The sequence below is a fragment of the Acomys minous genome (assembly GCF_964271855.1).
Source record: "Acomys minous genome assembly, chromosome: 16".
Taxonomy (NCBI): Eukaryota; Metazoa; Chordata; class Mammalia; order Rodentia; family Muridae; genus Acomys; species Acomys minous.
The window spans coordinates 21,943,529-21,958,374 of NC_140498.1; positions in this window are offsets into that span (position 1 = coordinate 21,943,529).

Genomic DNA, 14,846 nt, shown 5'->3' on the forward strand with positions numbered 1-14,846 from the left:
GCAGTCATACTGTTCTCAGTTTGGTCTGTCAACTGCTCCGCTGTCGCTGCTGGTGCCATCATTGTCGCCACCCCTGGTGTCCCCGCTGCTGCTTTATGTGTTGCTAGCTGGCTACCAAAAGCAGGCCAGACCATTATAGAGAGGGCGTTTGCTGAGCCTGCTGCTGCCCTATCAGGGGTGATAGAACAGGAGAGTGTTCACTAAATGATCCTGAACAGCCTGTTTGTATGGCCCCGAGAAGCGGGTGTTTGGACCAATTATGGCTATTATCTGGGGACAATCACAGTCCTGCTTCAAAACACACTCTGCCAGATCACCAGGCAGCTGTCCCCTCTGACCAAGGTGGAAATGGTTGCTGCAGCAGCTAGAGTTTACTGATGCTTGGGAGAGCAAAAACACTGGTACAGACTGTTTCAAATGGTCCTGGTGTGGGGCTCCTCAGCCAGCCAGCCATACTTTTCTCAGGGTGTCCATCAGTATTTTCTACAGTTACTGACATAAGGCCAGTTGTTGGAGGAAGGGGTGTGTGTGTGTGTGGTGTGTGTGTGTGTGTGTGTGTGTGTGTGTGTGTGTGTGTGTGTATGTGTGTGTGTGTGTGTGTGTGTGTGTGTGTTTTCAAGTACTGGTTACAGTGCTTTGAGATCTGGTTACCACCCCACCATGGGCATTGTTATACATGTTGAGCCATCTTCTGTAACCATCTGATGATAAAGAATGTCATTCAATTATCCCAATAGACTAAATAAAGATGCTGAAGAGAGAGAGAGAGAGGCAGAATTGAGGTGCCCTTGCTTGGGATCGGGAGAGGTATGGGACCTATGAGGAAGCAGGGCCACCTCCATGGCTTAGCATGGAGAGAAGCACATGGCCAGATTGGCATGGATGGAGGAAAGCAGCCCAGATGAAAAACATAACCAAGTATTTTGGGATTATAGGTGGGGAGTAGCCTAGATAGGAAGGATTAAAGGAGATGGCCTGGGATGGAGACTGGGAAGCGATAAGGATAGTTTAGAGGGTTAATACCTGCATGGTCCCAGGTAAAATGAGGCTGCTCTAAAGTACAACAGGTGTCTGTGTCTTTATTTTTTTATGATAGATAATATCGCCATAATAATTATAGGCTAATTTTATAATAAACCTTATTAGATATTTTTACATTTTCTACAACAGCCAGTCAACTTGACTGTTAGACTCCGAATGCTTTTGCTCAAGGTAGACAGGGCAGAAAGAGCAGCAAGAGAGAGTCAGAAAGCTGCTAACTGAGGAGTAACCCCCCACCCCACCCCATATATATGCCTAGTTACAGGAAGGGATTAGAAGGGATGCTTTCAGTACAGGGGTCAAGAATTTGTTAATAATAAGCGATTACAACAATGTAAACAGTCACATTATAGTGTTCAGAAGGTATTACTGCCTCAGGAAAAGGTGAGTCTCACACTGGTTTAAATAAAATGTATTATTGAAATGAATTCCACATGTCCCCTTCAGCTTTAAATGTGCCAACTAGAAAATTCAGAGATTTCCTAGTGACCCATGTTACATGTCCATCGGAGGTGGATGTGCATCTTCTGAAGGCCAGAAGTGTTACAATGGCAATGTCCCAAGTTTATTCTGACTTGGAGTGGCTCAGGTATAGCTGTTAAATTATAATTCTATTTTAAAATTCTCCTTTTCTTGAATAGTAAAATATCAATTCATCGTGTAACATTTGAAACAAAGAGAAAAGTTATTTGCCACTGTGTTGCTTGCTGCCTTAGCTTTCTATCACTGTGATAAAACACCAGGACCAAAAGCGGCTTAGAGTTCATCATCCATCTTACAGCCTGGAGTCCATCATTTCTTAATTGAGGGTTTTCTCCTCTCAGATGACTCTAACTTGTGTCAAGGTAGGAAAAAAAAACACAACAACAAACAAAAACCAAAAACAAACAAAAACAAAAAACCCAAAAAACAAAACAAAACAAAAAAACCAAACGGGACAGTTACCTAATGACAATCACCATTAACATCATTGTAAACATCTTCTTCCTCTATTATTATTACTTTTATTTATTTATTTTTATTTTTAGAACAGAGTTTCACTTTATAGTTCTGGGTGGCCTCAACTCACTATGTAACCCAAGCTGGCCTCAGACTCACAGAGATCTGCCTGCCTGTGCCCACACAGCTGGTATTCAGTGTGTGTGCCAGCGCACCCAGCCTTCCTTCCTTTTCTACCACCAGTGGAACGGATGTTTTTCAGAGTGCTGCACTCATACTGCCGAAGCACTTTGATCGTGATTTTAAACATAGTGTTATATGTTATGCTTTCCCATAACACTGTTTTCTGTTGAGCTGGAATCTCATTAGCCATTTTCCTCTCGTTCATTTATAAGGTGCTTTCTCATTGTCTTTTACAAACTAAGTTCTATAATAAATGATACCATGCAAAGGTTTTTTTCTGTAATGCATCTTGGAATAGTTGGCAAAAAGAGGACTTTTTTAAGAGTCCTAAAATAAGAACAATAGGGGCTGAAGCACCAGTAAGTGTAACAGGGGAAACACGGAAAACAATCAAATAGCCAGAAAAAGGTGTTACCCATTCCTATCATTATTTCCCATTGCAGCTGGATAAAGAAAAAGAAAAGAGAGAGAGAAAAAAAAATCAACCACAGAATATAAACACTGCAAAGCAAAGGTATAATTATCCTTGTTTCAGATAACACGATTTTATTTTTATAGAGCCCAAGAGAATTAACTTGGAAAACCAGAGTAAACAATAAGACAGTACTGTAAAGTATGTGTTTTCAAAATTAACACAAAGAAAGCAATAGTTTCTTATGTATAAACTATAATTCTAATAAATGAATCAAAAGGACGTTTGTAACAGAAACCAGCAAAAAATGAAATAGGAACTAACAATACATGTTCACAAACTATACGAAGAGACTTTGCAGTGTTCCTGGGAACAGAGAAGTGAAACTGAACTTAGGCCAAGTTTCTTGAATTCAAATGAGACCGAGTCAGAATCAGGGTGGCATCTTTTTCCTCATCTGTAATGACTCTCATAGCTGCAGTAACGATCTTGGCAACCCACCATTGGGTCTGACGTTCGCAAGGAAAATGAGTAGGCCTTTACCTGTTGTTAGCCAGAAAATGCCTTAGAAACAAAACCAAAGACGCGATTAGGACTATGGAAACCTATCAGTAAATAAGAGGGCATAATTCCAAAGCATGCATATACACCCTAACTGCAGAGCAGCGCAGGGCGGGCATTTAACATCTGATGGTTGTATTCAAATCAGTGCGAGGAAGGTGGCACAGAACACCTGGGAAAGATTTCAAAAAAGATAAACAGCCTATGTGCTTCGTGTGTGTGTGTGTGTGTGTGTGTGTGTGTGTGTGTGAGAGAGAGAGAGAGAGAGAGAGAGAGAGAGAGAGAGAGAGAGAGAGAGAGAGAAATGCAGGCATGAGCCAGGAACGGGGCTGAGGAGGGTGCATGCTCGCAGTCCCAGACATGTAAAAGGCTAAGACAGTGGGCTTAGGCTCAGGGCAGCAAGGCTCGCCTGGACAACGCAGCAAACCCCTGCTTCCACTTAGGTACAAGCGTTAGGAAAACAAACACAGAAAACTTCTGATCATATTGGAATACAGAAATGCTTTCCTTCTTCTCTATTATAACACAAAAGGTGACCAGTGGGGAAAAAAATAATGGCAAACTCAAACACACCAAATTCAAATACTTTTCATGGGAAATCACCACAAGGAAAATAAAAATTCAAATTGCTACTTATGAAAAATATTTACATCTTACATCACAAAGGGCCATTTCCCCCCACCCCCACCCCAAAACACAAGGAGTTTTTCTAAAAGTCGCAAGGAAGACAAATAGCCCACTAGAAAGCTTCAGAGAAAGCTCCCACGAAGGACTCATAAAAAACCACAAACCTTGGGCTGCAGAGGTGGCTCATAGGTCTAGAGCACTTGCAGCTCTTGCAGCGGTCTGCAGTTTGATTCTCAGCGCCTACACAGCAGCTTATAGCCGTTTACATCTCCAGTTCTGGTCTTCACCTGGCCTACACAGGCCTCAGGAATGGACACAGAATACTTTTATACACACATGCAAGCAAAACACTCATATGCACAAATAACGTCTTTTCAAACAATGCAAAACTTAGCTGGAACACCATTTGTCTCCTGTGCATGGCAGGCCCCTGAGTCTGATATGACCCTGGGTAGAACTCTTCTGCTGTGTGGGTTGGAGTGTCCTGGATAAGCCGCGGGGGAAGATACAGGATACTATGGATTTATGTGCACCTAGCCTTCACCACCGAGATTCTACTGGAGACACCAAGCGGCATAGACATAGTGCTATATTTTGCATCCTTAAGAGACTCGTGTTTGGAGGCTTGGCCACCACACAGTTATTAGGAGGTGACTGAGCCTAATGGAGGAAGTTAGACCATTGAAGATGTACCCTGTGAGTGAGTACTGAGACCCCAAGCCCTTCCTGTTTCTCTTTGCTTTCTGGCTGACTCCAGGTAGGCAGCTTTTCCTATACCTCACGTTCCTACCACAGTATACTATGCTGCCATGGGCCTAAAGCAGCAGGGCCAACCAACCGTGCATTAAAACTTCTGAAACTGCTAGGCAAATGAAGCCATTTTTCTTTTTCTTTTTTTTCTTTTTTTTAGATTTATTTATTTATTATTATGTATACAGTGCTCTGCCTGCATGTACACATGCATGCCAGAAGAGGGCACCAGATCTCATTATAGATGGCTGTGAGCCACCATGTGGTTGCTGGGAATTGAACTCAGGACCCCTGGAAGAGCAGTTAGTGCTCTTAACCTCTTAAGCCATCTCTCCAGCCCCTTTTCTTTTTTTATTTGGCTTAGGTTTTTGTCATAAAGACAGAAAAGTGACTAGCACACACACACACATATATGCACACTGTAAAATGGTACAGCAAAAGGTGATTCATTGCTGTATCATTAAAGAATAGACTAGAGAGGGCTGGAGAGTTGGCTCAGTCGTTAAGAACACTGTCTGCTTTTCTAAAGGTCCCGGGTTCAATTCCCCGCACTCACATGGCAGCTCACAACTGTCTGTAACTCCCAAGATCTGACACCCTCACACCAATGCACATAAATTAAAAAATTAAATAAAAAATATTAAAAAAAAAAGAATAGACTAGAGAAAACTTAAAAGTCCAAGTATGAAAGGAATTGCTATATATACACACGTATTTAGTTTGCCTGGGTTGCTGTGATAAAACACAGCAAACTCCGTGTTTTTTGTTTTGTTTTGTTTTGTTTTTTGTTTTTTCAAGACAGGGTTTCTCTGTGTAGCCTTGGCTGTCCTGAACTCGCTTTGTAGACCAGGCTGGCCTCGAACTCACAGCGATCTGCCTGCCTCTGCCTCCCGAGTGCTGGGATTAAAGGCGTGCGCCACCACACCCGGCCAAACTCTGTGGTTTTTAACAACAAAAACTTACTGTTACCCAGTTCGGGAAGCTTAAAGCCCAAGATCAGAAAAGTCTACAGAACTGAGAAGACGGCTCAGAGAGAAAAGCGCTTGTTGTGAAAGTGTGAGTACTAGAGTTTGGACCCGCAGCACACGTGTAAGAGGATATAAGTCTGCAACCCCAGCACCAAGACGCAGAGCCAAGCAGCTCTGTGTAGCTGGCTGAATCAGTGAGCATCGGGCTCACCTTGTCCCAAAAAGTAAGGTGGATTCTGATAGAGGTAGACACCCATTGCTGACCTCTGACCTATACCCATGCATGCACACGCGCACGCGCACACATGCACACACACAAAAATTTTGTTCTGTTTTTAATCCAGGACTAGTTCTTCCTGCGGCCTGTCAGATAAAGTCTATTTGCAGGACTGATGCTTAGCTCCTGGCAGCTTGTTGAAAATCTTTGGTGTCATTTTGCGTGATGACACATCAACCCAATCTTTTCCTTCGTCTTCAGTGTCCCACCTGCGTTTGTGTCTATGCTCTCATTTCTGCCTTTTACAAAGAAGCCAGTCCTACTGTGTCACCCTTCTCACTATGGCTTCAGTTTAGCTGTTTATGTCTACATTGGGTTGTATTTTGGGGTGCTGGGGGCTAGAATGTCAAGGTTTGGACTTTGGGGAGAACACATTTAAACCATAACCTCATACTCAGTGACAGAGAAGAAAGAGGGAAACTCTTTTATAAGGTGGCTCAGCCAGGTGCTGTGGTGTAGGTCTATAGTCCCAGCTACCCCAGGAGCTGATGCAGGAGGATCATTTGAGCCCAAAAGTTTGGGCAACATAGTGAGAGAAGCTTCCTCAAAACAAACAAGAAGCTAAATAACAACAGTCACAAAAAAATGATGCATTTTAAGAAACCAATATTTAAAATAAAAAACCAATATCCCAGACATTAATATTTTATTGTATAAGGAAGGCAAATTAACATTGACACATTTGGGTATGCTGATAAAAATATACCAAAGTGTTTGCACCTGAAACTACTAACACTGGCTGACCGTTAGGAGGTGCCTCGGTTGCCGGAAGGCACAACTGGGATAGAGACTTTTCAGTGCCTATCCTTGTACTTTGAACCAGGAGATTATTTCATTTGCTTATTAAAATGTAAACATAATAAGGTATAGTTGGAAGGACGAAAGATTTCCCCTCCTCTATTTACACCTGCTTACTCCATACCCCAACCCCAATACATGTGGTAACTATAGTACAGCAGGCACGGAAATGTAACAACCCTTACCCATCTTTGTATACGAAGTGACTGGGGCAAAGTCAACTGGCATATGCTACCTATTAAATAAATAATTCTAATAAGTAAATGCAGCTGGGACTAGTGGCTTGCACCTTTAATCCCAGTACTCAGGGAGGCAGAAGCAGGCAGATCTCTGTGAGTTCAAGACCAGCTTGGACTATAAAGCAAGTTAGGACAGCCAAGTCTAATCAGAAAAACCCTGTCTCAAAACAAAACAAAACAATCCAAACAACAACAACAACAACAAAATAAACCCACAGCAACAACAACAAAATGCACTTGTGAATGAAAAATTAAAGCCAAACCTAAATTGAATGAGACTGTTAAGACTTCTCTCAAGGGAATCCTATGCACTGGTGAGTAAACGGACCTGAAGCAAACGCCTGCTTGGCCCTGTGTTTTGAAGGTGGATTTCTCTCCACGTTTGGTGGCTGAGAGTATCTGGTGGCTTAACTCACTTTTGCCTGTGGCTTCTCTAGAGACTGCGTATCCTTATGTTAGAGGCAGCATCTGCCTGAAGTCTTGTGTGGACTTGTTCTTAGCACAGAAACACCTGCTGCCCACAGAGAGCTGCCCATGGAGAGCTGCCCTTGGTATCTGCCCTGAGCATTACCATCCGTTTGCACTGTGATTGATCCCCTTTTACTTTCAGACCTGGAAACCTGGGATGTGAGAGTGTGTGTCAGGAGGCACAGTTGAGCTGTGTTAGAGGGGAAAGTGGGCTGGACTTAGAAACTCTAGCAGCCTTTGAAGGGCAAGTCCCTGAATAAAGGTCCAGAAGAAACTAATAGCCTTCTAGGCGACCTTCCAGGGGCCACGTGCATCCTTTTCCATATCCTTGCCAATCTTTGCTATCTACTCTCTCTTTATAAAGAAGGAAGGAGTCTTTAAAAAGAAGGACAATTGAGCTTGTACCCACAGACTAACAGCATTTGGGGAAACAGGAAGTCAAAGAAGTTGTCCTGGGCCATTGAGATGGCTGGGTCGGCACGCTGCCAAGCCTTGCTTGCTGTCAAACCTCATGACCTGAGTCAGATCCCCAGACTGGCATGGTGGAAGAAGAGAACAGACTGCTGACAGTTGTCCTCTGACCTCCACACGTGGTATGCCATGGCACACATGCTAACACACACACACACACACACACACACACACACACACACACACACACACGAAAAACAAACAAACAAACAAATAAAACAATGATTTATTTTTTTAGAGTAGTTGCTTTTGTTTTCCCCAATTTTGAGGAAGAACTCTTGGAAGATGACACCCTGCTCAAAGGTATTTCTTTTCTATCTGTGCTGGGTTCCGCGTTTCTTCTATGGCTACATAGCTGTCTAGTTTCGGCCTAATAACTTCCTTGCTTCTCAGTTTCAGCACTTGGAGAATGGACACTATTAGTGGCTGTTTCATAGAATTGTTGTGACAATCAAATTAGTATGCGTGAGGACCTTAAAACAGGAACTGTCGTGTTGTTTCTGAGGTCAGTTCTGTGGGTATTGTCCCTGCCACCGAAGAGGAGTTATAATTGTAGTCTATCCCTTGGAAAGAAAAAGGAAGGTACCCAAGAACTTCAAAGTGCAGCTTTAGACAGGGCCAACTGATCTCTTGGCCTCCAGGTCTCCCTCTCCCTCTCCCTCTCTCTCTCTCTCTCTCTCTCTCTCTCTCTCTCTCTGTGTGTGTATGTATGTGTGTGTGTCTCTCTGTCTCTGTCTGTCTCTGTCTCTCTCTCTGTCTCTGCCTCTCTCTCTGTCTCTCTGTCTCTGTCTCTCTCTCTCTCTGTCTCTCTGTCTCTGTCTCTGTCTCTCTCTCTCTCTCTCTCTCTCTCTCTCTCTCTCTCTCTGTGTGTGTGTGTGTGTGTGTGTGTGTGTGTGTGTGTGTGTGTGTGTGCTGGCCTCTATGGGAATCTTATGAAATTACACAGGGTCTATAGGTTTCCAGAATAGTCAGTGGTAGACTATTCTCTTAATTTTGAAGTCTAGTGAGACAGCATGACTGGTTTGGGCTCGGGAATGAGTGGTTTGCTATGAGATCTTGGCAGAACCATCAAGGCTCATGATAAGTCTAAGGACATGTACAACCCATCTTGACAAGCACCGATTCAGCTAGGCCTGGGGTCCCCAGCAAGATTCAGTCCCCAGAAAGATGTCCTCTCTCTGTTCTAGGGACCACTGACACAGGAGAAAGAATGCTGCCCTCCAGGAACTAAAGTACTACATTTAAGACACAATAAGAAGAATTAGCATTTGAGAAAATAAGCCAAGAAACCATCTCTGTAAATGTTATTAAGTTTATAAAAATTCAAAACCTCAAAGAAGCGAAGAGTATAGGGAAGATTGGGGATTCCACTTGTGAGCTACCGACTGGTACTGATGCCTGCCCCTCCCCCACCATGTTACAGGCCAAGTTCTCACCATTCACTGATGCCAAGATTTAGGATTTGGCTTTCTGGCTATTGAAACATCTGGCTGATTGCATAGGCACTGCACTACAGGAAGCACAGGCCAGCACTCACCCACCCTTTTCAAAGTCATCTCCCCCCCTTGCCCTCTCAGTCGGAAGCTGGAGGGCAGCGGGAATCCATCCTCTTCCCTGTGGGTCATTGGGGCTGAGAAGTGAGGCTGCTAGGGACACCGCTCTTGCTGGGTTGAAGGTAGACATAGATGTGTCAGTTGCCTTGGTGTTTGTCTTCAGTTGATCCCTAGTCTTACTGTGCTCTGCCTTCTGCCATTTATAGTGCTTACACTCTTACGTAAGCAGAGAAGCAGGAAGACATGCATGTTAAACTGATCCGTTTTCTTAGTGTTTATACTATTACTCTTTCATTCATTTACCTACTCAGCAAATTTTTTTACAAGACTTTTGTGCTGCTTAGACCCTAGGCTATCACAGAAACAGAGTGTGCAGTTTCATTTCTCTCTTTGGTGATGACATAGGCAAAACAAATGATCATATGAAAGTCACCCTCCCATGATATTATATATGTGTACCTCCACCTGGCATACTTTTCACTCTTATTCATTAATCTTCCAAAAAAAAATAGTTGCTGGGTGGTGGTGGTGCACACCTTTAATCCTAGCACTTGGGAGGGCAGGCAGATCTCTGTGAGTTTGAGGCCAGCCTGGTCTACAAAGTGAGTCCAGGACAGCCAAGGCTACACAGAGAGACTCTGTCTCCGGTGGGGGGGGGGGGGGAATTATCCGATACACAAGGTTGTAAATGTCACCTGCAGGAAGTCATGGCCAGATAGCCATTCTCACCTCAGTGCGTCTGCAGCTCGTCCCTTCCACAACAGAATGTACTTCATTCTTGATTTCCAGTTAGAAAAGGCTCAGTCATTCCGTTCATTCTGTTTTCTTTTTAGAATTTGGATCAATTCCTCTGTCAATGCTATTAAGTTTATAAAAATTAAAAACCCTGAAGATGCGAAGAGCACAGGGAAGATACGGGATTCCATCTGTGAGCTATGACTGGCACTGTTGCCATCATGAGACACATCAATGGTGGCATCCTGTTACTCTGTGAGGCTCCAGGATGGTTTTCTCAAACCATAGTGAGGTGAAAAACTCATGTATTTACTCCCAGAATCCATGGTTGAAGAAAGATGTGCAAGGCCTGCTTCCTGAGGAGCCTCTCTGAGGGTTTAGGAGAACGTCGGGAGTGTATCATGTTCCAGCATGATACACAAGATGGAATGCAGAGTACAAACAGGAGGCGGGTTGTGAAGGAGGATGAGGACCAAAGGACGGGTACCAAGTCAGCCTCCCTACACAGAAGACAGCACCGGAACAGGAAAGCCATCAAAGACCCATATCAACCAGAGGGGAACTGGAACATGCGCATGTCCGGGAAAGAAGTAGAAAGGTTTAAGAAAGAAAAAGCAGTACTATCAATATATTTATTTCAGGAAAGGAGTTCATTCACCATGAAAAAAATGACATTTAAAATATTAGTCTCTCATGATATTAATACATCTATAAAACATACAGAGCAAATATGGCATAAAAATAAGTAAACCGGCTGTGATACAAACAAAGCCAACCAAACAGGTAAAGAGAGAAATAAACACACTCTTACATCAAATTTTTAGAAAGCAGAATAGAAATGTTAAATCCACTGCTGGATTAATATAGTGTTAATGCCAAAATAATCAAGCTTACTCAGAAGCAAAAAAATGTAGAAGAATGTCAAAATGTTGTACATTCAAATGAAAAGTGCATACAATCATAACACATGAACTGAATTTACTTTGGAAAGTAAAGTTGGGTTCAACACTAGCAGAGACAGAAAAGAAATCATCAAATCCAAGCAGTTCAAAGCAAGACCCGCATCTGCTTCGTGAGCGTCTTCTGTAAGTCAATCAAAGCGGCTCCCTGGCACTTAGCAAGAGTCCATAGGAATATGTCAAGGGTGGAGAAGCACGGATCCCTAGACTCCAGGAGGAATAATGGATTGAAAAGACAATGGTCACACAGAGAAAAATGCAAATGCATCCCCAGCGAGACACTTAGGAAAGTTCAAACTAAGGGGCAAGCCAAGGACTGTGAGAGAAGAGAGGGGCACACAGGGAGAGGAGGAGTTTTGCCCATCGGAAGCAGGGATTTTGAGCAGGATCCTGGGAGAGACGTTCACTCTACTCGCCTAACCAATACTTAAATGCTTAAACGAGTACATTACTGCCGTGATGAATAAACTGAAAGAGCAAAAATTGAGCGTGGTTCTGGATAAAACACTAAGGCAACCGCCATATAATTATTTAGCTTATATTATTATGCAATAACTAATTCTCCATCCAGCATCTTCTCAGCTTAAAATTTCCCAAAGATTATACCCTCAGTACTTGCAAAAAAAAAAATTTTTTTTTGGAGCCGCATCCTTTGAGTATGCTTTTATCTTGTCGTCACGACTAAGGACTGGCTGTGTTCTTTAAGTTGTTTTCCAGAGACCCTCAGTGAAATGCTATAAAAAGCATAACACCTGAGATACAGCGAGCGGTGGTTCATGGGACTCATCCCTCACTTCCTTATCAATTACTCATCTTTCCTCCCTTCTCATCACCTACTGGAGTTCTATATCAGCAAGCTAATGTATTATAGAAATTCTACAGCAGATGTATTATAGAAATTCTACAACAGTGTGGTTCTCAACCTGCGGGTCACATATCAGATGTCCTGCATACCAGATATTTACATTATGATTCACAACAGTAGCAAAATTAGAGTTATGAAGTAGCCACAAAAATAATCGTAGGGTTGGGGGAGTCACCGCAGCATTAGGAAGGGTGAGAGCCACTGGCCTGTGCAGGTTGACTGTTCCACACTGACAAAAATTAACAGGTTGCATTTGCATGCTATTCAGGTCAACATTATTTTAAAGATTTTAAAAGATCTCCCATTATATTTAGTTGTTTTTTTTTCTTGTTTTTGTTTGTTTGTTTGTTTGTTTGTTTTTGCCCCCAGAGCTGAGGACCAAACCCAGGGCCTTGCGCTTGCTAGGCAAGCGCTCTACTACTGAGCTAAATCCCCAACCCCTCCCATTATATTTAGATAACCAAAATTACATCTAAAAATCCCAGAGAGATTGTTCTTAATGCTTCTGCAGATGGATCTTTAAAAGGACAAGGAGCTTGTGTTTTGTATACAAATTTCACACACTCCACACACACAAAAAAAGACAGGACCCACACCTGGTTGTGCAGCTCAACAGCATGAAGTCACTATACTCAGTCAGCTGTTGTTAGATGTTCCTCAGCCGTTGAGTATTTTAACTAATTCTGCATATTGTGCTTAAAGTGTTTCTCTTTTAGAACTTGGAAGACTTAACCTCGTTACTAACGTTATTTCACGATTGTTTCCCTCTTTTCAGATGCCTGTAAGACAACAGTCTCAACATTTTTTCATAACTCATATTCGTGCTCATTCTAATTGCTAATGTTCAATCCGATGCGCTGGGCTCCTTCTCGCCTCTAATATGTTATTTTTCAGGCTGCTAAAAAAAAAAAAAAAAAACTTATGAACCATCTTGTTCTTCTTTCACACTACTGCCACCTGCTGGCAGAACTAATCCTCGAGGGTTAAAACCTAATGCCATTGAGCAAACAAACATTACTCATGTCTCAGAATTTGGACGTTTGTAATATGTTCGCCTAATAGTTGAGACTTTGTCTCTTTAAATTTATGTTTATTGGTGTTTTATCTGTATGTCTATGTGAGGGTGTTGGACCCTAGAGTTACAGACAGTTGCGAGTTGCTGTGTGGTTTCTGGGAATTGAACCCTGGCCCTCTGAAAGAGCAATCAGTGCTCTCAACCACTGAGCCCCCTCTCTACCCGCCTTTTAAGGTTTCTTGTTTTTGTTTTTGTTTGTTTGTTTGTTGGTTGGTTGGTTGGTCTTTTGAGACAGCCAGAGCCCTGGCTTTCCTTGACTCGTTTTGTAGACCAGGCTGGCCTTGAACCCACAGAGATCCATCTGCCTCTGTCTCACAAGTGCTGGGATTAAAGAAGTGCACCACCATGCCCCCAACTGATGCTTTTTTCTAATATGATTGTTGCTTCTGCTTACAGGGCTGAAACAACCTCAAATGGCATTATCATTTATCATACACGTTATTCTTTCTAGGACTCTCATTACAACTAAAATCTGATAAGGGTCCTGTTCATACTAGCACGTGCTTTAAGAAATTTTGCAATTTATGAAATATTAATCATGTTACTGGAATGCCCTACAATATGCAGGGACAAGCTACTGTGGAAAGAAACCATCAAGTACTCAACTGGCAGATTGTAAAAATAGAAAGGGGGTGTATATACCCACTGAAGTCCCCACATGCCATGCTACATCTAGCCATGCTAGATTTAATTGGTTTTGCTTTAAAGGACAATACTTCTGCTGCCTAGAAGAATTTTTCCCTAAAGGAGACACGTTCTAACGTAAATGTTAGATGGAAAGATCTAGAAACTAATCAATGGAAAGAGCCAGGTGTTCTTTTAATATCCAGTTGAAGTTATTTTTTTTTCTTCCCAGAAAATGAATAAAGTCCCAGATGGCTTCTGTTCTGATGCATCCGACCAGGATAACATCCCAGAGATCATTAGACAAATGAAACATCTGAGGTAGATGACAAACCCATCAAGGGAGATGACCCAAGAAAAGAGAAACCAACGACTTTGGGAGATGTCAAAACTCTACCTCACCAAGCCAAGGCCTCGGGGAGACAACAAGGACACTATGCCACTGACACGGAAGTGATGTTCTTCTCTGTACTGACTGTATCATATGCTAATGCTCAGCTTTTCAGTGCAGAATCCAAATGCCTTTGTCACAGGCAAAAAAAAAAAAAGCATGCCTGAAATAGGAGATAATATGACATTTTGTTATGCTAAGGATTGTTTTTGTTTTGGGGGACCAATTGTCTGGACAAAGGATTCTATATAAATATTGAGTCACATGAATGGAGGATATTTTGGATGGACAAATCTAATTGATCAGTCCAAGCACAATAATACAGATTTAGGATAGTTAGGTACTCTTTAGAAAACTCTCATAGTGGAAATTATAGTCTCATGAAGATGAAAAAAGGACTGTTGGATGTATTGCTTATCAGCTTTGGTAATGCACTTAGAATAACACCATCTGTTGCCAGTGGCTTAGAAAACAAGCTCTGGCTTCATTTAGTACATGACCATCAACAAGAACAATCTTTTTGCATCTGAGGACACCCATCTATTTCTGGGCTTTAAAAAAATTTTTTTATGTCATAGGAGTTACTTATATGCATTTGAATCCACCCTCCCTGTTATTTATAGAACTTCCCCTGATATTCTTGTTAATTGTAGTTTTTTTAAAAATTATTCATTTTTATTTCATGTACAGTGGTGTTCTGCCTGCTTATATGTGTGTGAGGTTGTCAGATCTCCTGGAACTGGATTTACAGACAGTTGTAAGCTGCTGTGTGGGTGTTGGGAATTGAACCCAGGTTCTTTGGAAGATCAGTCAGTGATCTTAACCTCTAAGCCACTTCGCCAGGCCCTTAAAAATGTTTCTTTAAAAAAAAATTCACATTGTTTAAGCTTTAAATGTACTTATAGCCCTC